At 42.0% G+C, this 24004-nt stretch overlaps 1 protein-coding gene and 1 non-coding gene across 7 annotated transcripts in view; one reads left to right on the top strand and one right to left on the bottom strand.

The window, feature by feature from the left end:
- The window catches only part of HDAC9 (histone deacetylase 9), a 170412-nt gene that overhangs the window by 22642 nt on the left and 123766 nt on the right, over window positions 1-24004 (top strand). The window lies entirely within an intron of this gene.
- Window positions 16556-16693, bottom strand: LOC114813938. Its single transcript, XR_003761682.1, has one exon. It is a non-coding gene; the product is annotated as a small nucleolar RNA SNORA7 (small nucleolar RNA).

Genomic DNA, 24004 nt, shown 5'->3' with positions numbered 1-24004 from the left:
TTGGGCAGGTCACTTCACTTCTCCGGGCCTCAGTTACTTTATCTGTAACATGGGGATCGAGACCGTGAGTCCCACCTGGGATGGGGACAGTGGCCAACCCGATTTGCCTTGTTCATTCATTGATTCAATAGTATTTATTGAGCGCTTAGTATGTGCAGAGCACTTGACTAAGGCGCTTGGAATGTACAAATCAGTAACAGATAGAGACAGTCCCTGCCCTTTAACAGGCTTACAGTCTAATCAGGGGAGACAGACAAGAACATTAGCAATAAATAGAATCAAGGGGATGAACATCTCATTAAAACAATAGCAAATAAAATAGAATCAAGGTGATGTACATCTCATTAGCCAAATATATAGGGTAATGAAACACTTATCCATCCTAGTGCTTAGTTCGGTGCCTGGCACGTAGTAAGCACTTAACAAATGCCACAGTTATTATTATTATCGTTATTAGGTCAAACACAAACACAGTCCCTGTTTAGTAGCGTGTTCACAGTCATAGAAGAAGAGGAATTGATCCCCATTTTCTATATGGGGACGCTGAGGCACAAGAAGTTAAATGACTTGTCCAAGGAGACAGCAGGCAAGTGGCAGAGTCTGGATTAGAACCCAGATTTGTGCTTTTTCCCCTAGACCACTGCTTCAGACATATATGGACATAGGCGAAGGCACAACAAGGCCTGGGCTGGTGAATCCATGCAATAGAGTACCTCAGTATTGAACAGTTTTTGAAAGAAACTTTGGGGAATAGAAGGCTGTGAAGAGAGCTTCCCTTCAGCATCATCTTCTCCAAAGATTTCTTAAAATTGCCTCTCATGAAGTAGTGTTTCCTGACCAGCAACCCTCGTTTGGATAGGCTAGAGGAGGAAAAGGAGGAGTTGATATGACAGAAGACCCTGGGAGAAGGTCGGTAGTAGAGGATGAGGAGATTTGGTCTTAATGCCAAGAGCAAAGGGGTGGACACTGCAAGGTAAGAAGCATCGCCTAGTGGAAACAGCACAGGCCTGGGAGTCACAGGACCTGGATTCTAATCTCAGCTCTGCCACTTGTCTGCTGTGTGACCTTGGGCAAGTTGTCTAACTTGTGTGAGCTTCAGTTTCTTCCCTGTCAAATGGGTATTCAATACCTGTTCTTCTTAGACTGGGAATTCCGTGTGGGACAGGGACTGTTTGTGATCTGATTATCTTGTACCTAGCACAGTGCTTGATTTATATGAATACCAGAATTATTGTCATTCCATTTCTCTGTACCTAATAATAGTAATTGTGGTGCTTACAGTCATAAGTACTTAAGAGCTTACAGTCTGCTCGAGGACAGGGATCGTGTCTACCAACTCCTCTGTACTTTTTTCCAAGTGCTTAGTACAGTGTTCCATACACAGTAAGTATTCACATACCACCGACTGGATCTTCCTTCTCAGATATTGCCTCCTATTTTGAATCCGTGTCCCAAGAACACAGCAACAAGTGCTCTAGAAGGTCCATTCATTCAGTCGTATTGATTGAGCACTTACTGTGTGCAAAGCACTCTACTAAGCGCTTGGGAGAGTACAATAAAATAGCAAACAGAAACATTCCTAGCTACCATGAGCTCAGTCTAGAGTCTGACCCTATTGGTGTTAGACTGTATAAGGTCCTCATGGTCCTGGATTTACCCTGAATTGGATGCTAAATCTTTAGCCAGAAGGCAAAAATCAATTGTATTTATTGAGTGCTTACTGTGTGCAGAGCACTGTACTAAGCACTTGGGAGAGTACAACAGAATTAGCAGACACATTCCCTGCCCATAACGGGCTTAACTGAGCTGTCATTACGGTTCCAACTAGTAAGACTTGCTTTTTTTGAATCAAGGAGGAATATCTTTATTCTAATTTACATGCAGTTTTATTCCCAAATTCCCTTGGGACATTTTTGGGGTGCCAAGCTCTCCTTAGCTGTTGCTACAATTTTTTCAATAGTATTTAGTGAATACTCAAATGTTAGCAAAGTGCTGGGGGAAATCACAAAGAATAAGAAAAACAGGGTCTCTGCCCTTCAGGAGTTTATACTAAGTAGACAAATTGCAAGTGACAGAGCTATGGAACGTAAATATCTAGGGCAAGCAAGAAAAAAGCAGCAATCATATTAATAATTCAAGCAAAGAGGGGAAACTGCAATCTGTAGGCCTTAAAAGGCTTTGGTTCTGTGGGATTATTAAACTACGAAGGCATCATGGAAGAGCTGGAAAACTGGCTGAGGCTTAAAGGTTATGGTTTCTGGTAGGCAGTGTGGTCTAATGGAAAGAGCACTAGGCTAGGAGTCAAAAGAAGACAGTTCTGTTCTCCCGCTCTGCCATGAGCCTGCTGCATGACTTTGGGCAAGTTGCTTAACCATGCTGCGTGTCATTTTTCTCATCTGCAAAATGGGGATTTTCTCCTTTTTCTCTTAAAATACACTTGGGACAGGGATTCTGATATGATAATCCTTTATCTACCTCAGCATTTTGCATATAATAAACAATTAATCATAGCCATAATGAAAGAGAGGAAGGGAATAGTACGAGCTGTGTTTCAGTGGTGGCGGACATACTGATGTTGTGAGCTGGCAGGATGGAACAGAGTAATAATAATTATAATAATGTTTGTATTTGTTAAGTGCTTACTATGTGCAGAGCACTGTTCTAAGCACTGGGGGGATACAAGGTGACCAGATTGTCCCATGTGGGGCTCACAGTCTTCATCCCCATTTTACAGATGAGGTAACTGAGGCCCAGAGAAGTTAAATGACTTGTCCAAAGTCACACAGCTGACAAACAGCGGAGCTGGAATTAGAACCCACTACCTCTGACTCCCAAGCTGGGCTCTTTCCTCTGAGCCATGCTGCTGCTTTGTATAAACAAGGAGTATATAAGGAATGGGGACAGTAGGTGTAAAAGTAAAACATAAAAATTAAACCAGAATATAACCCCTGTTGCAGGCCTCTTGGTGTGTGTGTGTGTGTGTTTTTTGCAATCTTCTTCCCCTCTCAATCATCCGCTCAGTAGTATTTGTTAAGTGCTTACTGTGTGCATGGCACTGTACTAAGCACTTGGGAGAGTACAAGATAATATACAGATACATTCCTGGTCCACAACGAGTGCCTTCCTTCCTCACTAAGTCGGATCTGCCGACCCGTAACGGAAGAAACCAGTAGATTGTGCCATTTTGTAGAGGGTGACACTCTCACTACAAAGCCGTGGGTTTGTTGGCAGAGTAAAATGAGGGAGACGGTGAACTGATAGCTCCTTGAAGTCAGGGTTCATGTCTACCAACTGGATTGTACTCTTCCAAGTGCTTAGTACAGTGCTTTACACCCAGTGAGTGCTCAATAAATTACAATTTTTATGGTATTTGTTAAGCTCTTACTATGTGCCAAGCACTGTTCTCACCACTGGAGTTAGATACAAGTTAATTAGGTAGCACTGATTGATTGGATGCTGGAGACCAAGAGACAACAAGAGCTGGTGGGTGGGGAGGAGGTCGCTGCCAGCTCCACAACTCAGACCACCACTTTAAGACTGAAAAACTTTCATACTATGACCCACTGTTCCAGGACTTTTTCCAAGTTCTGGATCTGTTCCCGGTTCCCTGAAGCCCTTTGGGGCAGGGAAAAGAGTGGACCCAGTTTGCCAGAGGGCTTGTAAACCCTGAGTCTTCAGGTTTGACTTGATTTGACTGACAACCAGGAACTAGTTCCTGACTGTCACACTCTCCCTCAGATACAAAAAACAGTCCATTAGGCACACCGGTGTGCTAAAAAGCCTGAGAACTGGAATCGGAAAAATGATTGCAAACATATGCAAACATGTAAAAGTTACCAGTCCACAGTATCTCTTGAAGCAGTGTGTCTAGTGAATAGAGCAGGGCCTGGGAGTCAGAAAGACCTGGATTCCAATCCCAGCTCTGCCGCTTGTCTGCTGTGGGACCTCGGGGAAGTCACTTCCCTTCTCCATGCCCCAATTACATGATCTGTAAGATGGCGATTAAGACCGTGAGCCCCATGTGATACATAATAATAATGTTGGTATTTGTTAAGCGCTTACTATGTGCAGAGTACTGTTCTAAGGGCTGGGGTAGATACAGGGTCATGAGGTTGTCCCACATGAGGCTCACACTCTTAATCCCCATTTTATAGGTGAGGTAACTGAGACACAGAGAAGTTAAGTGACTTACCCACAGTCACACAGCTGACAAGTGGCAGGGCTGGGATTTGAACCCATGACCTCTGACTCCCAAGCCCGGGCTTTTTCCACTGAGTCACGCTGGACTGTGTCTAACCTGATTCCATATCTCTTCCCCAGTGCTTAGTACAGTCACTGAAACATAGTGAGGACTTAACAAAGACCATAAAAAATACCCCAAAACCTACTGAGTGCTTACTTCATGGAGAGTACAGTATGGTAAAGTGGGCAGGCATGATCGCTGCTGTGAAGGCTCTTGTATCAATTATTCCAGCAGGAGCGTATTCTGTTTTTTTGTTTTTTTTAGAGTACCCATATTCTGAGTTTCTTCTTGCGTGAATAATATAATGCCCGGGTTAATTTCCCAAGGAGTATGTCTACATAAGAAATGTTGGGTGAATAATGCCAATATCAGACTGTTGGAATATGTTTTCCAAATGAAGAAAATAGATGTTATGGAAATGCTTTACAGGTCTGCCATATACTTTCCAGGTGAGTATTCTCTTGTCCTATTTCCATAGTGATCTTTCTAGATTAGGATAATGATGAATGAATAGAAGTGTCCTTAAGAATAGTTTCTATTTTAAATATGCTTTTGGGAGACTGCTATTTAGGGAATGTATGTTTACTCAAGCATTCTTAAATGGGCTATTCCTCGGATAGATTAAGGTTAATCATTCAGTCATTCAATGCTATTTATGGAGTTCTTGCCCGACACAGGGCACTGTACTAAGTACAGTTCAATAGAGTGGGTAGACGCTTTTCTTACCCACGAGGAGCTTGTACTCTACAGAAAGACCTTACAGTCTAGATGGTAAGGAAAGAAGCAAGATTTTCGACCGACATTCGTCCATAGTTTTTGTTACTGCTTAATCTTCAGAATAAGCATGTATCCTAAACAGTGCACAGGGAATGAAGAGAGCAAAAATATTACATTTGATGTAAAAAAAAAAAAAAAAAAAAAACCTAAAAACCCTAAGGAACAGGGAGTGTGTCCTTCTTTATTGCCGTGTATCTCCCCCAGCACTTAGTAAAGGGTTTGGCACATCATAATAATGATAATACTAATAATAATTGTGCTATTTAAGTGCTTACTATGCCAGGCACTGTACTAAGCACTGTGGGGATACAAGTAAATAGGTTGGGCACAGTCCCTGTCCCATATCAAGCTCACTGTCTTAATCCCCATTTTTCAGATGAGGTCACCGAGGCCCAGAGAAGTGGAGTGACTTGCCTAAAATCACCCAGCAGACAAGTGGCGGAGCTGGGATTAGAATCCATGTCCTTAATAATAATAATGTTGGTATTTGTTAAGCGCTTACTATGTGCTGAGCACTGTTCTAAGCGCTGGGGTAGACACAGGGGAATCAGGTTGTCCCACGTGGGGCTCACAGTCTTAATCCCCATTTTACAGATGAGGGAACTGAGGCACAGAGAAGTTAAGTGACTTGCCCACAGTCACACAGCTGACAAGTGGCAGAGCTGGGATTCGAACTCATGAGCCCTGACTCCAAAGCCCGTGCTCTTTCCACTGAGCCACGGTCCTTCTGACTCCCAGGCCCATTTTCTATCTAGCAGACTATGCTTAACAATTCCACCAGTATTGAAGATATATTCTATGAGGCAGAAAAATAATGTAACAATAACAGGACTTGAGAAAGAAAAGTAGTCTTAAAAATGCATTAGGGAAGGCAGAGAGTCAAAGATGGGGGAAAATACTCAGATGTGACACCAGATGTATTCATGGAGATAGATGATTCAAGCCTGTCAGGTGTCTATCTATCCCGACTTGACTACTGCATCATCATCCTTGCCCATTTCCCTGCCTCTTTCCCTATGTGTGGTCTCTACATAGTAGGTGCTCAGTAAAAATGGTTGATTGATGGATAATGTGCTTGTCCTTTTCAAAAGAATATGAAAGATAAGGACTTGGGTTTTAATCCTGGCTCCTCCACCTGTCTTCTTTGTGACCTTGGGCTCGTCACTTCACTTCTCTGTGCCTCAGTTACCTTATCTGTAAAATGGGGATTAAGACTGTAAACCCCATGTGGGTCAACCTGATGACTTGTATCTACTCCGGGGCTGAGAACAGTGCTTGGCACATAGTAAGCACTTAACAAAGACCATAATAGTAATAAATAATAAGAGACAGGAGAGTAACACAGGAGCATCCCTCGGCCACTACTTACCCGAGTAGTTAGCAAACCAAGGCCTCAGGATGGAAGTATGAACCAATTATAGCAGGAAGGGGTTTGCAATGACTCCTTCCTCATCCAAAAGATAAAAGTACTGTATATATTTGTGTATGTGTGTGTCTGTGTGTGTGCACATGCATGCATCAGTAGCATCAATCTGGGTTACCAAAGTCTATTTGTCTTTTTTATTTTTATGGTATTATGTATCGAACGCTGCTCTGATTGTGGTGGTAGGTACAAGTTAATTTGGCCAGACACAGTCCCTGCCCTGAATGAGGCTCACTACCTAAGTATGAGGAAGAACAGGTTTAATCCCCATTTTACAGGTGAGGAAACTGAGGCAAAGAGAAGTTAAGCGGTTTGGCCAAGAAGAAAGCAGTTGGCAGAGCTGGGAGCAGGACCCAGGTCTTCCAACTCCTAGGCCTGTGCTCTTTTCCCCTATTCACCCACTCATTCAGTTGTATTTATTGAGTGCTTACTGTGTGCAAAGCACTGGACTCAGTGCTTGGGAGAGTACAATACAACTACAAACAGACACATTCCCTGCCCACAAGGAGCTCACTCTCTAGAGAGGGCCATACTGCTTCTTATGCTACTTACCAGTGGGTACCCAACGAGCTGAGAAGGTCAGTGTGGGATTGATCCATTCTAATCCCTACACGGACACAACGCTGTTCTCCTTTGCTGACATCAAGACTAGTTGTCCTGCTTTATAGAATTTTCTGAAAAGTCTGTATTTTTGACAGTGTTGATGTTGGCGATACAGTTTGTTGAAGGCAAAGATTGGAAGCAGCCTGGGAGTCAGAGGTCATGGGTCCTAATCCCGGCTCCTCCACTTGTCAGCTGTGTGACTTTGGGCAAGTCACTTAACTTCTCTGTGTCTCAGTTATTTCTTCTGTAAAATGGAGATTAAGACTGTGAGCGCCACGTGGGACAACGTGATTACCTTGTATCCCCCCAGTGCTTAGAACAGTGCTTGGCATAGAGTAAGTGCTTAACAAATACCATTATTGGAGACCGCACGGATAAAATGGGGTTGAAAGCTGGAAAGATGTGGCAATTAGCTTTCAATACTCAATCTGCGGCGTTATTTTGGGGGACTAAAGGGCGGATGTACTTTTGGGTTGAAATCAACCTGCCTCCCTGAATTGCCTAGTGATAAAACCATAGCACTGGGAGTCAGGAGATCTGAACTTTCACCTGGGCCTTAGGGGTAACCGTGGATAAGTCACTTCACTTTTCTGGACCTTAGTTTCCTCATCTGTAAAATTGGGTAAACATATCTCCTTCCTCTACCTTTTTAGATTGTGAGCCCCATGTGAGACAGAGATTGTCTGATGTGAAGATGTTATATCCACCCCAGCATTTATAGAAGGATGCTTGGATATTATTATTATTGAAGTTTCTCTTATTTTATACCTCAAAACATGACAGTAGTATTTATTAAGCACACTATTGAGTGTTTGGGAGAGTACAACAGTGTTAATCTGCTCTCAAGGAGTTACACTGGTCAATCTAGATTATTTTCAGCGTTTAAGAATGTATGTAACGAGGAAAGTATAGGTAACTTTATCGGAACACTGCAGGTCATAGAAAACATTGAAGCTAATGATTGCCACGTACAATAAAAAAGAATGTGCAATCTGTGCCATCCTAACAATTGAATGATATCAGATAAGACAGAGAAATTGTGACTTGCCTTTAGAATGGAACACAGTATTGAGGCCAGAACTTCGGGAATGGTAGTAGCCGATTGCGACTGTGGAAGGCACACGTGTTTTAGCTTAATGTTGCATTAATCATTTTTGAAAAAGAATGGGATTTACCGTAGTAGAGCTCTGGCAGTCTATTCCCTCGCTAGCATTGGAGTCGTGAGCCTCCTCTCCTATGGTGGAGTCCTCTCTCAGCAGGAGCACCACTCTGACGAGGTATTGGGAAACTGGCAGACGCCACCGTCACGAGAATGGAGGTTTTGAAATAGGAACTGGTATTTCTGAAACCCAGATTGTAAACTGCTACAAAACAATATGTGGTTTGATAGCATCATAGAAGCAAAAGCACTGCTCCATCATTAAGCCCTGCAATTTTAAAATATGAGGTCTTTTAAAAAAATTTTCCCTCTTGTAACTGAAAAGGTGCTGATCTATTAAGCAGCTCACTGGATAGGGTCAAATTTAATTTAAATTTCACTTTGCGGCGTTTAACACTGCTTTTGCTTCATTCTTATTCTTCAAGTGCCAAAGTTTATCCTTTGAATTAGGGGAATTATTGAGTTTTTTTAATCAGTTATTCAGGCTGTATATTTCTTATTCTGTCTCCTTGTCTACTGTTCCTTCCTCTTTTCATCTATCGTTTCTCTCCCTCTCTTTGTCCCAACTCCTAAGGAAATTCTCCCTCCATGCCCCAGGCTTGTCCTTTTTTCTTCTACTTTTTTCTTCTTTGCCTGTCTAAGCTAGTTGCTGAGCCCTGTGCCTAAACCAGGAAGCACTAAAAGATAGTTCCCATTCCTCCTAAGGCTCAGTGTAAGGGGGAGAAAGAACAGGTAGAGTGTCCCCATTTTACATTGAGGAGACAGGCATAGAAATGTTAAGCAACTTTCCCAAGGTCACCCAGCAGGCAAATGGGGAAGGAAGGACTTGAACTCACATCTCCTGACTTGGGAGAGATTTTCAGACAAGAACCACCGATGGTGAGATTCACATGTGTAAACACGTGTGAATTCAGAGGATCCACAGACCCAGCCATATTGTGCTCACAACAAGACCGACCCTTGAAAGGTTGCCATGTTTAAAGTTTGTAGCTCCTGGAACTGTGTTCCCTTTTGCCTCCAAGACTCTCATTCTTGGTCCGTACAAAGCTTAAAAGTCATTAATGGTGCTACACCTTGGAAAGAATTAGTGATGCTTCCAGGAGTCTTAGAAACTTGGGCAAATCTTAAAATTTTCAGCCCCAGATGGTTATTGCTGTGGTCCCAGTGTCATTTTGTATACAATGTTTTATTCAAAAGTGTTCTCGTGTGTGCATGTGTGTATATAAATTTGAAAGTGCCAAGTCTCATTGCCATATTTGTATACATATATTTATGCACATATATCTAAGTATAATCCTTCCTTTGGAACCAAAGATGCCACTTCTCATGTTGAGTTTTTATTTTTTTTTTATTTTTAAATCCGTGTGGCTGAAACTGGTAGTCTCTCCCTTTGTCGCATGCACATAACGTTGACTACTCTAACCACAGTGTCAGGCACCGTTTTCTTGGAATAACAATCTTCTCCAAGTCCTAGGAGAAGGGGGTAAATGGATCCATGGGGAATTCTTGGTAGAGGAAGGGAAAAGCCCATATTCCACAACATTATGTGAATATACATATATATATATAGACGTTTTATATATATATATATATATATATATATATATATATATATATATATATATACGTGTGTGTGTGTATGTGTGTGTGTATGTGTATGTGTGTGTGTAGGTACACTTCTTTCCCATGAATCTATCAAAATCCACTTGTTGAAGGCAACAGAACAGTCCTTTACTGAGTGGCCCAGATTTGATATCTTGATACCTGCAGTCCATTTATCAGGAATTCTTCTTGTGGTTAAGATAGCATTTGCAGTCTTTTCTCCATCAACCTAGAAATCCATTCATTCATTCAATAGTATTCATTGAGCGCTTACTATGTGCCGAGCACTGTACTAAGCACTTGGAATGTACAATTTGGCAACAGATAGAGACAATTCCTTCCCAATAATGGGCTCACAATCTAAACGGGGGAGACAGACAGCTAAGCAAAACAGAACAAAACAAGACCACATCATCAAGATAAATAGAATCATGGAGATATATACCTCATTAACAAAATGAATAGGATAACAAATAATGAATACAAATAAACATTTGCCATTCCATGGTCTTTCCAAATGTTTCCATATTGCTTCTCAACACAAATATTTTAAATATTAAAAAATCATGCTAAAATGATCAGATTCCCTTCCCTTATTTTGCACATCAAATTGCATTAAGCTCAAGAAATGAATTTTGCACCAAAGAATGTAGCGATGAAAATGTGTTGGGCACAACAAACTCAGGAGTCTCAGCAAACATATTTGACATATTTAACATACATAACTTCAAATTGCAAACTAACATGGGGAGATTATGACTCTGAGCTAGAAATATCAAGATGAGATTCCAAACAAGTGAATGTAAAGTCACGCAACCAGGGAGAGGAAATAAATACCACATATACAAATCGGGGACTGCTATCTTTAAAGTCGAAAGTCAAAGAGAGGTCTGGGACGAAAGGAAATAGAAAACTAAATATGAACTCTGAGTATAGTGCGATAACGAAAACCTGGTGCTATTTTGACTATTCATTTTTAGGGATGAAATGTAAATTGAAAAGGGAAATAATGTTTCTTCCCCTGCTATACTGCTGCCTGGACTTTTGGGTTGTTCACTATAGATGGGATCTAGGAAAAGAGGAAGGGTACTGAGATAAACATTGGGAGTGCTATGTGAAGAAATACATAAGGTGTTGAAGGGTGAGTCCTTAAATAGCAAGCAGGTTTGATTTATAAAGAACTTAAAGGTGGTAAAAATACAAAGGAAGACAGGGAATTTTTCATTCTGGAATATGGAATAAAAATAAAACATTGGCTTAAAACTGGAGAAGAAAAATTTGGGACACAGCATAAGGAAATGAGAAGCAGTGTGGTCTAGTGGAAGGACCATGGGTTTGAGAGACAGAGAAACTGGCTTCTATTCCCAGCTCTGCCACTTGTCTGCTGTGTGACCTTGTGCAAGTCACTTCACTTCTTTGTGCCTCAGTTACCTCATCATTAAAATGGAAATTTAAGATTATGAGCCTATAGCGTTGTACAGTTCCGGGCACATAATAAGCACTTAACAAACTCCATTTATAAAAAAAAAAAAAGACATTTGGGTAATGAAGTAGACTATCCAGAGAGGTAATTGAAAAAATAGATTAAACATTGATAGTCAAGGATTTAGATGATGCAAGTGGATATTTTTGGCATTGCAATGTAAGATTATTCTTATGTTTGAAATGTAAATCAGCTTACAAAATATAGCAGCGCATAAAGACTCAGTTAATCTACCCCAGCACTTAAAATCTGCATGAATTGTGGGACATAGTTAAACCACTGAGAAAAGGAGAAAAGTAGCGTGGCTTAGGGGAAAGAGCACGAGCTTGGGAGTCAGAGGTTGTGGATTCTAATCCCGGATCCACCACTTAATTCTGTGTGACTTGGGCAAATCACTTAACTTCTCTGTGCCTCAATTACCTCATCTGTAAAATGGGGATTAAGACTGTGAGCCCCATGTGAGACAATCTGGTTACCTTGTATCAACCCCAGGGCTTAGAACAGTGCTTCACACATAGTCAACGCTTAACAAATGCCGCCATCATTATTATTTGGCCTTCTGCATCAATTTGATATATCACTACTTCACTCTCCTTTTTTCCAATGGCATTGACTAAGTATGAGGAAATATTAAAATAGTTTTTATCCCTTTCTTCACTTCGGTGGCCATTTTTCTTGATTATTTAAAGTTGGAAAGATGCGACCTGATAATTGTGGTACTTGTTAAGGGTTCACTATACACCAAGCAATATACTAAGCACTAAAGTGCCTGTCCCAAATAGAGCTCACACACTAAAAAGGAGGGAGAACAAGTATCTAATCCCTATTTTACAAGCAAAGTAACTGCAGCCCAGAGTGGTTAAGTAATTTCCCAATGTTGCACAGAAGTCAGTTGGTGGAGGTGGAATGAACATCCAGGTCCCCTGAATTCCAGTTCTATTCTCTTTCCACTAGCCACGCTGGTTTCATTCAGGTAAATCATGTTGCCAACATCTGTGAGGTTGTAATAGAAATAAAAATCGATGTGCAGAGTTAAACTGAAGTTGTTTTTTAAGTGCTTGACACTGATCAGAATGGAGGTAAAACCACTAAAAAAATGTGCTCAGTATCAAATATAAATCACTGTAACTGGATCTCTACTGGTGAAGCGGCCTTAGCCAAGCCACTACAGAGCAACTGTTGAAAGGATTTAGGTCAGTTCCAGGTCGTGCTTTGAAAAATGACTAAAGTAATTTCCTTTTATGAAACGCAAATAGATATTTTTGAAATTGTAGCACTTCTAGGTATGGTGGCCAAAGTGATTTGATATCTATTTTTCCTGTCATTTCCTACTGGACTCGAATCAATTGTATTTACTGAGCACTTATTGTGTGCAGAGCAATGCATTAAGTGCTTGCAAAAGTACAGTCTAACAGAGTTGGTAGGCATGGTCCCTGCCCACAATGAGAGACAGTGTTGCCTAATGGAAAGAGCACAGGTCTGAGAGTCACAGTGACCTAGGTTCAATTCCTAATTCTACCATCTGTCTGCTGTGTGATTTAGGGCCAGTTAATTTCTGTGCCTCAGTTTCCTCAAGTGTAAAATGAGGATTGAAACTGTGACCCCCATGTGTGACGTGGACTGAGTTCAACCTGATTAGCTTTTCTCTACCCCAGCACTTAGTACAACACCTGGCACATAGTAAGTGCTTAAATACTATTAAAAAACAACAACAGAAAAAAACCCAACAACTTACAGGTGGGGGTGGGGGGGAAAGGATTAATAGTCTAGAATTTGGAGGATATAAGACTAGAACCTGCCTTGGTTTAACTAGAAGAGTGTAAGAGACCTAAAATGGTTTTAAGGTTATAGGCAATTCCCCATATTCATTTAAAAGATGGGCTTTTACTTCCCAATACTAACTTTTAACTTCCACATCTTTGAAATATACCATGTTTACTTCTTAACTGTCCCAACCTTTTTTTTTTGCAGGAGGTGGGGGGAGAAATAGTTTTTTTTGTGCCTAATAATTATAAGCAGAACTAGCCTGAGGAGGAGCAGGAGGCTAACATGAGAAAAAATTGTAGATGGAGGGGAGGGAATTAATTAAGTGCTTATTTCAAACAGCACTTGGAATAATGTAGTCAAAGAGAAGCAGCCTCAAAAGGGCTTCTTAGCTTCTTCTTCTCCTTCTCCTTCCATTCAGTGTGCATCTGATCAGATGATAGTATATCTACCCCGGCACTTAGCACGGTGCTTGGCACATAGTAAGTGCTTAAATGCCACAATTATTATTATTAATTATTATCATTAGGGTAGATACAAGATAATCAGAATGGATGGGTACTAGCAACTACAGTTCTTTGGTGTCCCTCAGATCCTCTCTTCTATAATTGTAGTAATTAAGTGTACCAAACAAGCTCTCTGGTTTTTACCATCATTATCATATCATGCTTAACAAATACCATTTTTAACAGATTTGATAATGATGGTAAAAACCAGAGAGCTTGTTGGAATCAACTTTCTCTAATACCTATAAAATATGTGTGTAGTTTTTTGGGGTTTGGTTTTTTTTGCAGGCAGCAGCAGATGTGGAGACTTCAAATCTTCTATAGGTACCATGTATGAATTAATATATAATAAACAATGCTGTGGTGGTGATTTCACCCAGGCTTTATCATTATTAATAATGATAATGACGGTATTTATTAAACACTTAGCATGTACCAGGCAATGTACTGAGCTTTAACTAGGGAGACTCCTCAGGAGACCAATCTCTGGATACTGTCTGAGAAGCTCTGCAAAAAGCAAACCGTAAGTGGCTCCCACACAAAGATGCAGCAGTACCTCAATGTTCATTCATTCATTCAATCATATTTATTGAGCACTTAATTGGAAAGCACAATTCAGCAACAAATAGAGACAATCCCTACCCAACAACGGGCTCACAGTCTAGAAGTGGGGAGACAGGCAACAAAACAAGTTGACTGGTATCAGTAGCATTCACATTTTTCCTCTTCATTTTTCCTCTGTACAAATGAGGAAACAATCACCCTATTTGCCATTAGTGATAGGGCACTCTCGATTGAACTCTTTTTAAAGGCAAGACAGCATATCAGATCATCTTGGTGGTTCAGCAGCAAACTCAGGTGGGTCCTTAAATAGTATTGAATTTTAGAGGAATAGGCTTTATTTCATGGAAAGATTCCAGCGTCATATAATTTAGGGAATAATTTCATCTCTGTGCTCTGCACAACTCTGATGCTACCTGCCACTACTTGTGAATTATCAGCTTCATGTAATTTTGCAAATATTTGATGTGGTATTGACTGGTTTCCCAAGACCAGAACATCAGGCTTCTCCAGCTCTTTATTTTATGCCTTTAATATTTACAGCTATTAGGAAGCCTTCCAAGATTTGGGGGCTGATGGGAGATGTCAATTAAGAATACTAGTGTCACTAAAGTCACTTTCCAGACAACACCACTGGCATTATTAACGTAGGTGTGACGTGTAGATGGGTGGGGAAAAAAAAATACCACCATCTGCTGAAGCTTCTGTCCAGAGTCAGCAGCAGATCAGAATATGCTCCAACTGGGGCTTCTTAGGCACTTTAATAGACTAGTAGGGAAGCAGTGTGTCCTAGTGGAAAGAGGACGGGCCTGGGAGTCAGAGGATCTGGGTTCTAACTCTGGCTCTGCCACTTGCCTACTGTTTGACCGTGGGCAAATCGCTTAATTTCTCTGTGTCTCAGTCTCCTCATCCGTAAAGTAGAGATTAAATCCTTCTCCCTTGTATTAGACCATGAGCCCTATATGGGACAGGGACTGTGTCCGACCTGATTATCTTGTATCTACCCTAGTGCTTGACAAATATCATAATAATAATAGTAATAACAGTAGTCGTCTTTGCCTCAAGAGCTGGATAAATTCGTTAGGAAAGAACCATAATGCTATATATACAGAGGTAGCACATCACACTCCCATCGCGTATAGAAAACTTCAAGCACCTATCTTGTTGCTGAGTACAAGACAAACTCAGACAGATGGTTTGAGTGACATCACAACCCGGTCTAGGGTTGCACTGACCCAGATCTTTCCTATCTGGAGGGTCAGAACCGTGTCACTGAGTCAGCAATCCAAGTTCAGTTCGGATGGCAGCTGAAAGCATTCCTCATTGGGAAGTGAAGCATATTTTAATTATGTCATATCAGTAGTGTAATTATCTATTGTAAGAATTAATAATTGAAATCTATTCCTCCATTACCTCTTTTGAGAACATTACACAAAATTCATCTCTACTTTAAAAGGAATCCACATTTTGGAACCTGTCAAGTAGTGGGAATTTTTAAGTACCATTGCATTGCCTTGGAAATTCTGAATAATTTCTATGAGGAGGAATGACCACCTGTAGAATGGTCATGTGACCGACTTCTGGCTGAGAAATGGGTGCCCCACCTGAGAAAGGAACTGCATCCGACATGATTGGTCTGTGTCCCAGTGCTTAGCCAGTGCTTGACGTGTAGTAAGTGCTCGATAAATACCATTGTTAATGATAGTAATAATAATCCAGCTCTGCCTGAGGGCCACATTCAGGCTGCCACTGTCAACTCCTTCCACTATGGTGACTCTACCTAGCTCTTTAATAGAAGTCTCCTCTTCACCCTCACACCCTCTCCCTACCTCCCCGATCCCTTCCACCTCCCCAGGTTGGTGGTTACTGAGTATCTTCTTAGATGCTGTCAAGTCATTCCTTAGAGACTCTGTGGATCTCTTTCCATAGTGTTCTTGGCAAAGATACAGAATTGGTTTCCAATTGCCTTCTTCTGTGCAGTAAAAACTTAAGTCTCCGCTGTTGTATTTGACCAACACTTTGATCACTTGGTCATCCACCTTTGACTCTCCCTTGCTGCCGCTGCCCAGCACTGATGAATCAACTTTGACTATATTCTTGACCATAGAAATGGCATACAGGAGTGCTTTGGGTCGAAGCATTTACGCCTCCAGAAAGACAAATATCTTTCCCTGTTTTGTTCTGCGTGTTGGAGGGTCATCCCTTCTTATTTTGTTTTATGCTATCAAGTTGTCTCCAAACCATAGCAACTCCATGGACACAGCTCTCCCAGAAGGCTGTACCTTCATCTTCAATGGTTCTGGTATGGTATCTGTAGAGTTTTCTTGGTAGAGATACCCAAATGGTTTAGCACTGCCTTCTTTCATGCAGTAAAATTGAATCTCCATGCTCAACTCTCTCCCATGCTGCTGCTGCCCAGCACAGGTGAGTTCTGACTTGTAGCAGATTGCTTTTCACTCGCTAGCCACTGGACAAGCTAGGAATGGAATGTGTATGTCTCTGCTTGATTCTTCCTCCCATAGCTGAGGCTGGTAGAGTACTGGAAACTCTCCAGATACGATCCTGAGAAGGGAGGTCATCCCTTAACCTCTTCCAAAATATGCCTACAACTAATAGCCCTCACCTGCTCTGGACTGTCTCATCGCACACAATGGATGAGCCTCAGTCCAGTCATAAAGACTTCCAGACAGGGAATCCACAGGAAGGAATCGATTGAATAGTGCTGGTGGCTTGTGGTGGGGGAAGCAGTATGGCATAGTGGATAGAGCACGATCCTGAGAGTCAGAAGGTCATGGATTCTGATCTCAGCTCTACCTTTGCCTGCTGCGTGGACTTGGGCAAATCACATCACTTCTCCGTGCGTCAGGTCCCTCATCTGTAGAATGGGGATTGAGTCTGTGAACCCCACGTGGGAAAGGGACTGTGTCCAACCTGATTTGCTTGTGTCCATCTCAGCAGTTAGGCCAGTGCCTTGGGGCATTTTAGGAGCTTAACAAAAACCACAGTTATTATCGTGCGGTCTCATTCCAATCACTTGTCTCAACCAGACGTATTCCCACTGGTGCATGGACCTATCGTGAGCAAAGAGGAGGAGGGCAAGGCTGCAACACATTTCCCTGTGCACACAATCTCACACATAAAACACAAATATGCCCCAAGTAGCTGCAGCATAGTAGCCAAGCTCTGCAGTAGAGCCATGGACAGGGTATTCGTTTATTCAGTTGCATTTATTGAGCACTTATTGTGTCCACAGCAGTGTAGAAAATGCTAGGGGAGGTACAATATAACAGTAATCAGACACATTTCCTACCCATAATGAACTTACAGACTAGAGGGGGAAAGAGACATTAATAGAAATTACAGATAAGGCCATAAGTGTTGCAGAAGGGAGTGGAAAAAAGGAAAGGAGAACTTAGTCAGGGAAGGGTCGCCATTTTGTTAGCTACCACCATCTTCACCACCCACCTTCGCCCACTATTTTCAGGATTCCTGCTCTGTCAGTCCACTTTCCTGAGTGGCCTAAGCGGTTCTTTAGTTGAAACAATCGTCAATGAGGTGATAGACCAGCTGACATTTTCCCTGTTGTTCCCCATCACTGCAGTGAAGCGGGAGGTCAGACTTTCAGATACCAGAGAGGTTGGGTTCTAGAAAATCTCTTCATCCTCTTTACCTAGTATACATGTCCATCCCCTTATACGTACCTTCCTAAGGAAAATACATCACTTCCCCAACTGTTATCATCATCAACTGAGCGCTTACCAAGGGCAGAACTAAGTACTTGGGAAAGTCCAATACAGTGGAGTTAGCGGACACGTTCCATGCCCACATTGAGTTTACGGGCTAGACGGGAGTGAGAACTTCTTTCTTTCATTAGCTAGCTTTACTCTCCACCAGCTTGTAGAGTTTAATGTGTCTGCTGTGAGCAGAACATAGTTCTGAGTCCCTGGGAGAGTAAAATAGAATTAAAAGATGCAATTCTTATCCTCTGGTTGTCTACAAACTATTTGCCTCTCTACTCTCTCATCAACACAATGAAGTAATAATAATTAGGGTACTTGTTAAGCACTTAATATGGGCCGAGCAATGTTCTGAGCGCTGGGGTAGTTACAAATGAATCCAATTCATTCATTCAGTCATATTTATTGAGCACTTAATGTGTGCAGAGCACTGTAATAATTTTGGTACTTGGAATGTACAATTTGGCAACAGAGACAATCCCTGCCCAACAACAGGCTCACAGTCTAAAAGACAGTCTAAAAAGACTAAAATCCAATTGAACACAGTCCCTGTCCAACATGGGGTCCACACTCTTAATCCCCATTTTACAAATCAAGTAACTGAGGCCCAGAGAAGTTAAGTGACTTTCCCATGGTCACACAGCAGACATATGATGGAGCAGGGATTAGAACCCAGGACCTCCTGACTCCCAATCCCATGCTCTGTCCACTAAGACATGGTGCTTCCAACAAATTTATTTCTTCTAAATTAAAATGTTATTGTTTTACCCTAAAACTTAAAAATGAATACATTCCCCCATATCTGTTGCTTTAAATTAGGGGAAAAAATTTTCAAGATAAGACATAAGCTACAATTTTAGTTCTACAATAGACTCTGTTTTCCTATTGTGATTTATATGGGTATTTTAGCATAAAAGATGTTGTCAAGGTTAAAGTGCCTGTCTAAACGTTTTATGTAATAATTGATGTGGAAAAAAATGAATGCATCAAATTCAGAGTATTTTTAGCAAAGTAGTATTTTGGATTTGGAGAGGTTTTTTTGTTGTTGTTTTCCACCATCTTGATGATCACCTTATGGCTTGCTGTATAAAAAAATACATTTCTTTTCAATTTCATTCTACTCCACCCTGTTTTACCCTGTGCACTTTTGTGAAGTTTTGTGTTTACACGTGCCTTTCGATTAAAGATGGTGCACAAGGATGAGGTTACCTGTTTTGCCGTTCTTCCCCACTCTAATAATCTCACCATTTACAGTACAGTTAAGTAGCTAAAGATCATCATAACCTTCTTATGGAGGACTCGTTATTCTGATAAACTAAAAAAATTCAGGAAACTAAAATGAACTTGGTTTATGTTGTTTGAGCTTTCGGTTCAGTCTTTTATTAAATGCTTCTGACCCCCTTAGCTATCTGCGTGCCTTCTTTCCATTTTTTTTTGTTCAAATTAAAAAAAAGATGAAAAGCCACACTATCTCTAGCTTAGACTTTCCTGGTGTATAGTAGAGATTTGTAAAGTAGACTCGCCCAAAATATCAGCTGTACTGCCTGGAATATTTTGGACAGTCCTTTGGAGACCAGGCAACCATAAAGGTATCTTGAAACTCTTGTTCAGTTTCGAGCAAGGGACTTGATGTAGGATCTAACCTATGCTTCTGGCACTCATCTTTGTCGCATCGACGTGTCTGGAGCTTAGAATAAAATCGAATTTCCTGCTCTAGCGATAACTGGGTCTTAAAATAACCTGAAGAAATTATAGTTCTGATTAAACAGAAAGTGAGGGACTTCGAATGTTCTCCTAATAAAGCCGTGAGATGAGATGAGACCGTCATTGAAGGACTTACATTAAAAGGTGTTTTTTGAGGGGAAAAGAACTTTGAAATTTGATAATTTGATTTCAGTCGATCGTAATTATTTTAAAAACATGAACCTTTATTTTTTGTGGGCAAAAATAATGACCTAGAATCCAGTTATGAAAAAACAAGCCTTTTTAAATGTACTGAATTAGAAAGAACAGGCCAGGGCGAGCCGAAGAATTAAGTTCCTGTTTGAAACTTCCTATTTTGGGGTGTGTTTTTATTTTGGTAACTAGGACGATCATTTGTAGGGTTGAATTCATCTGTTCAATTACAGCTTGATGTTAACACACTCGGATGGGGGAAATATTGGCTTCAGATGAGATTCTGGTGGGGCTAGAGTGAGAATCAATAAATTCTTAGAGGGAATATCCACTTTCTTTAATTCTGCTTCCTGGGGAAGGATCTGATTGTATTATATCTAGCACAGTGCTAGAATGTGAGTTCCTTAAGGGTAGAAATTGTATCTATTTAATCAGGACTCTCCTAGAAGCTTTGTACCATTCTCTTCACATCAAATGCTCAGTAAATATGATTGATTTGATTGTTTGACACATGATAAGTGCTTAAAATGCCACGATTATTGAGCATCCTTCTTTTCTTCCATACCTTTAGATTTTTCCAGATTTTAAAAGTCAGTAATTTGAAGGTACTCACTGGGTCTCACCATATCGGCTTAGTGGAAGGAGTATGGCCTCGTAAGACCGAGGAAGGCTGAATCCACCACTCGTCTGCTGTGTCACCTTGGGCAAGTCACTTAATTTTCCTGTGCCTGTTACCTCATCTGTACGTGGGAATGGAGACCGGGAGCCCCGTGGGGGACAACCTGATTACCTTGTGTCTACCCCAGTGCTTAGAGAAGCAGCGTGGCTCAGTGGAAAAAGCATGGGCTTTGGAGTCAGAGGTCATGGGTTCAAATCCCGGCTCGGCCACTTGTCAGCTGTGTGACTTTGGGCAAGTCACTTAACTTCTCTGTGCCTCAGTTCCCTCATCTGTAAAATGGGGATTAAGACTGTGAGCCCCACGTGGGACAACCTGATTCCCCCTGTGTCTACCCCAGCGCTTAGAACAGTGCTCGGCACATAGGAAGCGCTTAACAAATACCAACATTATTATTATTATTAGAACAGTGCTTGGCACATAGTAAGCACTTAACAAGTACCATAATTATCAATTTTATTATTATTATTGTTATTAGTTGTACTCAGCGTGGCTCAGTGGAAAGAGCCTGGGCTTCGGAGTCAGAGGTCATGAGTTCGACTCCCGGCTCTGCCACTTATCAGCTATGTGACTTTGGGCAAGTCACTTAACTTCTCTGTGCCTCAGTTACCTCATCTGTAAAATGGGGATAAACTGTGAGCCTCACTTGGGACAACCTGATTACCCTGTATCTACCCCAGCGCTTAGAACACAGCTCTGCACATAGTAAGCGCTTAACAAATACCAACATTATTATTGCTCAATGGACCCACCATGACAGCTACCTATAACATATATAGCAGGGCTGCGACAATGTTGCCTAACGGGACTATTGAACTCCAATATCAATCCAAAACTTAACACTTTGTGTAACCTATTTTCCACCCTTATCTTCAGCCAGAAGGGGCCGTGGCAACTACCGTGGAGGTGGGCTCTTTTCTTAGCTCATATCTTCCACTTAGAACCCTGAGATATGACAAGCTTTGGGAGAATTCCCAGTGGACACACCCATACGCAGATCTAAGTAGTTGTAGTCAGATTAAACTCCCACTGGATGGAATGCTTGATACTAATCACATAGGCAGTGTTCACCGAGTCTTGCTGGACTGTCCGGTCGTCCACTCTATACGATAAGAAAGATCCCAACAAAACAATACAGTCTTTTTTCTTGGTGTTTTTGCAATTGTTGAGCGATTACTATGTGCCAGGCACTATATCGAGCACTGGAATATGAATTAATGAGTTTGGGCACAGTCCATGTCCCACAAGGGGCTCACCATCTTAATACCCATTTTACAGATGAGGTAACTGAGGCACAGAGAAGTAAACTGACTTGCCTAAGGTCACAGAGCAGAGAAGTGGCAGACCCAGGATTAGAACCCAGATTCTACTGACCACCAGGCTTGTACTCTATACCCTAGACCATGTTGCTTCTCTAGGCATCCTTCAGCTCTTCTTTGTGGATAGTTGATGATCCAGGAACTCATCATCATCATATAGTGCAGAGCACTATACTAAGTACACGGGAGAGGACAAAACAACAGAGTCAGCAGGAACAATATTTATTCTCCAATTTACAAATGAGGGAACTCAGCATTTTATTAGTATTCTGTTCAGTCTGGAAAATAATAATGTTGGTATTCGTTAAGCGCTTACTATGTGCGGAGCCCTGTTCTAAGCGCGGGGGGTAGATGCAGGGTCATCAGGTTGTCCCACGTGGGGCTCACAGTCTTAATCCCCATTTTACAGATGAGGGAACTGAGACACAGAGAAGTTAAGTGACTTGCCTATAGTCACACAGCTGACAAGTGGTGGAGACGGGATTCGAACCCATGACCTCTGACTCCCAAGCCCGTGCTCTTTCCACTGAGCTACGCTGCTGGCCAGGGAGTTTTTACCAGGGCTTTGCACAGCTCTTGCTGCCTTTTCTTTTTTAGGTATTTGTTTAATCGCTTACTATGTGCCAGACACTGTACTAAGGGGTAGATAGAAGATAATGAAGTAGGACACAGTCTATGTCGCGCATGGGGCTCACAGTCTTAAAATCCCCATTTTACAGATGGGTAACTGTAGTTAAGTGACTTTTCTAAAGTTACCCAGCGGACAGGTGGCAGGGCTGAGATTAGAATCCAGGTCCTCTGATTCCCAGGCCTGTGCTCTTTCCACTAGGCCACACTGCTTCCGCTGTAGACTTGCCCCAGAAGATGACTTCTTCCTACGGCATTTTTCTTTGGGTCTCTTTTTTCCCAGGGTGATGATGCTGCTGATGGTGATAATATTTCTTAAGCACTTTTAACTTGTCAAGCAGCACTGTTCCAAGGAAAGCGCTTAGTACAGTGCTTTGCACACAGTGAGCGCTCGATAAATACAATTGAATGAATGAGTGCCTGGAGTAAGTACAAGTTTATCAGGTTGTACACAGTCCCTGTCCTACATGGGGCTCACAGTCTAAGTAGGAGGGAGTAAGGTTTAATCCCCATTTTACAGGCGAGGAAGCTGAGGCACAGGTAAGTTAACTGACTTGTTCAAGGTCACACAGCAAGCAATCGGCCAGCAATTGGCAAGCAATTGGAGAAGCAGCATGGCTCAGTGGAAAGGGCCCGAGCTTGAGAGTCAGTGGTCATGGGTTCTAATTCCTGCTCCGTCACTTGTCAGCTGTGTGATCTTGGGCAAGTCACTTCACTTCTCTGGGCCACAGTTACCTCATCTGTATAATGGGGATGGAGACTGTGAGCCCTTTGTGGGACAACCTGATTACCTTGTCTCTCCCCCAGCGCTTATGGCACATAGTAAGCACTTAACAAATACCAACATTATAAGCAGCGTGGCTCAATGGAAAGAGCACGGGCTTGGGAGTCAGAGGTCATGGCTTCTAATCCTAGCTCTGCCACTTGTCAGCTGGGTGACTTTGGGTAAGTCACTTAACTTCTCTGTGCCTCAGTTACCTCATCTGTTAAAGGGGGAGCCCCACGTGGGACACCTGATCACCTTGTATTCCCCCCGGCGCATAGAACAGTGCTTGGCACATAGTAAGCGCTTAACAAATGCCATCATTGTTATTATTAGTATTACTATTATTAATTGACCGAGTGAGGATTTTAGAACCCAGGTCCTCTGACTTCCAGGCCTGTGCTCTTCCCCACCAGGTCATGCTGCTGCTCACTCTCTGGATAGGGACCCACCCCTGGACCAAGGCTTGCTTTGTTTTTCTCCCCGAGAGAAGTTTCTAGTATTCCCAGCTGTATTATCCTGAGGCCGGTGTGCAATTCCAAGTTTGTGGGAAGCGGATCCCGAGGGGAATCCTGGTGAGGCGACTCAGTTTGGCCACGAGGTGGCGGTAACCTCCTACCCCTGCTCCCACCCCAGCCCTTTCTGCTGCTCAGGCCCAGGATGGGCCAGTGGCCACCCAAACTCCAATTCCCACACCGAACGACAGTCTCTGGCTCTTCCTTTCTTCCGGAGGTCACGGTCCATTTAGTCACATTGCCTTTAAGGAACCCTACTGGGGATAATAATAATAATGTTGGTATTTGTTAAGCGCTTACTATGTGCCGAGCGCTGTTCTAAGCGCTGGGGTAGATACAGGGTAATCAGG

Source organism: Ornithorhynchus anatinus, chromosome 8 (assembly GCF_004115215.2).
Source record: "Ornithorhynchus anatinus isolate Pmale09 chromosome 8, mOrnAna1.pri.v4, whole genome shotgun sequence".
NCBI classification, from domain to species: domain Eukaryota; kingdom Metazoa; phylum Chordata; class Mammalia; order Monotremata; family Ornithorhynchidae; genus Ornithorhynchus; species Ornithorhynchus anatinus.
The sequence above is the reverse complement of the archived record's forward strand: the minus strand, read 5'-3'. Positions and strand labels throughout refer to the sequence as shown.